Raw genomic sequence first — 3,992 nt, forward strand, 5'->3', positions numbered from 1 at the left:
GTATTGATTACCACTTACTCTTCCCCAAGCTCTAAGAAAACAGAACACTGCTCCAAAATGTACCCTCAAAGGAGCCCAGACACTCTCTGCCACTGGTTTTCAATAGCTTCTTAACATAAAACTATGTTTTGAATTTAAAAACAAGCCTTTAGCTGGCTCAGAGCTCTGATAGGTGAGTCAAGAGCCAAAAGGTTGGCTAATCCTTTCGAGATTACATGTTCGTACCTGTCTGGAACCTTCTAAAATGTTCCCCATTTGATTCTACCATTTATTCCCATTTGATTCTATCATTTGAGGATAACTCTGTAACTAGCACAGAATTAAGTATTAGAGTCAATTAGATATGAGGCTTTGGTCTGGACATGGATTAGAACTTTAGTATATCCTTGTGATGTTTAGTTTCCTTGTTATTTTCCCTGCCTACCTTATAGAATTATGAAGAAGAATGTAACATGAAAACCCCAAGAAGTGCCATCAAGGCATAAGTTATGAAATTCAATTGGCCATGCATGATCTTTTGTGGGTCTGGTTTATTCGGAGTCTCAAGTTCAGTGGTGCTATATTGAGCTTCATAAGTGTCCAGTCTGGCTACTGGAAAGGCCATTGGTTACACATTTCCCTCTGCTCTCCATCACTGAGGGCAGAGCCCACCCAGAAAAGGCTGGAAGGTCGCTGGCCACATACTAAACACTGCTTTCTATAGACGAGGAGAAAGCCCATGCAAACACTGCTGTGGGAGTGTCAGCCGCACTCTCTAACTGAGATGAAACCAGCCAGAGTGCAAGATGGGTGCTGGCCACGCACTCTCCACTGCCCTCCGTGCCTGAGGTGAGAACCCACTGAAGCAGTGCTATAGGGACACAGGAAACCGCTTGCCTTTTGTTTCTATCATTCCTTTCTTACATCACTTGACAGAATCAACTGTCCCAATACGACCCAGCCATCTTCTTACATCTAACAGATGTACCACGATGCTGTGGAGACAACAGACAACCTAAGATCACATGAAGAAGCAATAGAAGCCGGCCCAAGCAAACGACTCAATATTTATACAAGTCCTAGCAGAGGAAGAAGCAGAACTCCCAGAAAAAGACATCAGAAGAATGCTGTTCAGGTGCTTTGAATAAATGGGACAAAGAGATTGGGGAGCCATAAAACAGAAAGGAAGAAAGGATGAAAAATGAGAAACCATACAACAAAAAGAACAAATATAAATCTAGAAGATTAAGACTCAGAAAATAGAATTAGACAGCACTTTGAAAGAGCAAAGCTGTGTAATTTAAGACATAGAAAGCTGAACAGGTGAGCTAGAAGATACATCTCTTGATTCCATGAAGAGAAAAATTAACAACACAAAAAGAAAGCCCTAGAAGTATTTGTGACACAATCAGCAGGAATAGCTTGCATCTCACTGGCATTCAGACAACAAGGGAACAATCCACAGTCAAGAGACAAGGGGGAAAAAGTCTACACTCCCAAGAGTAGCAGACTGGATAAGAAAAGGGAAACCATATATGCAGCTTCTAGAAACACACCTTGCATACAATAACAGCACTATTGAGGAAGGGAAACATATTGGAAAAGAAACTCAGTAAACATACAGAAGAATTCAGCAGCACAATTCATCATCACGTTTACTCCATCCAGCAGGAGCCCAATATACATTCTTTCTGAGGACACATGGAATCATGTGTTAAAATACAAAGCAAGCCTTACTGAATTTAAAGACATTCAGCCATCTCCTTGAGGACCACCTTCTTCTTCTTCTTCTTCTTCTTCTTCTTCTTCTTCTTCTTCTTCTTCTTCTTCTTCTCCTTCTCCTTCTCCTTCTTCTTCTTCTTCTTCCTTTTTGCTGCACCTCTACTTACTAAACATTATGTCCTCCTCTAGGGACTGGTTTTTCCTGGAAATATGTCCAAAGTATTTTAGATGAAGTCTTACCATTCTTGCCTCTGAGAGCATTCTGGCCATACTTCCTCCAAGAGATACGTTTTAGCAAACTATGGTACTTTCAACATTCTTCTCCAGTTCCACAATTCAAACGCATCGATTCTTCTGTCATCCTTATTCCATGTCACAGGCATATGAGATCGTGGAAAATATCATCTCTTGGGTTAGATGCATCTTAGTCCTCAGAGTAACATTCTTGCTTTTCAATACGCTTAAGAGACCTTGTACAGCAGACCTATTTAATGCAACATACATTTTGATCTCCTGACTGCTGCTTCCATGAACATTGATTGTGGATCCAAGCAAGACATAATCTTTGACAAATTCAACCTTTACTCCATTATTATGATGCTACAAATTGGTTCAATTGTGAGGATTTTGGTCCTCTTTATATTGAGCTACAATCTACACCTTTCTAGTTCTTGGGTCTCTTGCTCTCTGATGGTTGGACCAGGGTGCAGCTGCCTTAGCCAGTTCCCTGCTTCAGCTGGCAAGGTTCACTTCCTGCAAGACATCCCTGAGGAGAAGCCACATGGACCTACCCCGATGCAGCGCTGGCTGCTGGAGCAGCCATGTGGAGACCCCTGCCAGCATTGAGATGATTACCCATTAACTGACTCGGCTTTCCTCCTGCAATCGGCATCATTGTGTGTGTTTTGTGAGATGGAGGAGGACTTTGTAGATTGGTGTTGGACATATGGGTTAATGTTGGACTTGTGGGCTTGGGCAGCACTGGGTTGGGATGTTTTCTTGATGTGCATTTACCCTTTATATAAAACTCTCTCTTATACATGAATTTCTGTGGATTTGTTTCTCTAATATACCCAGACTAACACAGGTTTCAATACCTATTTGGGCAGAGGAGGTCAATTCAATCCATAAAATGCAGCTTACTTCTCTGTCCCATGTTTCTTCACAGTCCTCTGGAATTTTCCAGCTTAGTACTGGAGCATACGTTGGATAGGCATTGATAACTTACTCCTTCCTGGGAAACATAATCCCTTCTAATGCTCAGACACTGCTCAGGACTGTCCAAGTGATTATGAGCACAGAGGGACTCAGCCTTGTGAAATTGTCACAGTGGTAAGTTGGATCCACCCCAACTGGCCATAGCTGGTCCATATAAATGCTGGACCACTGTTTTTTTTTTTAATAGAAAGACTAGATTCATAATGGAAATCAGTGTTATCTCTTGTGTGACCTCCTTTCAAACCTATTGGTTGCCTAGAGTAATGTCTCAAAAAAAAAAAAAAAAGGATTCTGAGACTGAGCACATCGGTCCTATTCTGGTGTGGAGAATTGGGTAGCCAGGGTCTAGGAGTGGTGAAAGTATTTCCAAAGAATATCCTTTTGTAGTTCTGAATTCTGTTAATATTGTTGTTAGTTGTGGTCAAACTGGCTCTTGCTCAGGTCAACATTAGGTATGACAGAACGAAATGCCGCCGGTCCTGGACTGTCTTCATCTGCACTGAGATATTGAGCCCCTTGCTGTTGGAAATGTCTCTTATATTCGGTGATCCTCTACTAATTATGAAGCTCTCTTTATGTTACTAATCTCTCCTGTACAACCTATTAAAAAAAGAAAGTTTGAAGCTCTTTCTGGGGTTTATGAGAAAACACTAAATATGATATGATCAATTAGTGGAATCTCTCATGGAGACAGAATAAAACAGTGTCAGCTCATAGGTTGTGAATTTTTATCTCTGAACACTTGTCATGATATTCCTGAAGGCAGGGGTGTTTATTTCCCAGGGAAGAGTTCTGAGGGCGCTCACTGTATCTTTTCACATCGCCAGTTCTTCCTCAAAGCTCATCACAGTTACACGAGTATCATAAATTGGAGTTTCATCACTTCTCAGCTGTGTGAGAGGGAAATATCCAAAGATGCACAGTTCAGGGGCAGTGAATTATTTAATGTGGCTCTCCTAGCCAAAGTCTCCAACTCCTACCAAATGATCGTTCCCTGCATGGGTCTAGTAGCATGGTGGGGGGGGGGGGCGATACTAATAGGATTCACCTGTGAGGAATAGAGACTAGGTTTC

Source organism: Tenrec ecaudatus, chromosome 18, assembly GCF_050624435.1.
Source record: "Tenrec ecaudatus isolate mTenEca1 chromosome 18, mTenEca1.hap1, whole genome shotgun sequence".
Lineage (NCBI taxonomy): Eukaryota > Metazoa > Chordata > Mammalia > Afrosoricida > Tenrecidae > Tenrec > Tenrec ecaudatus.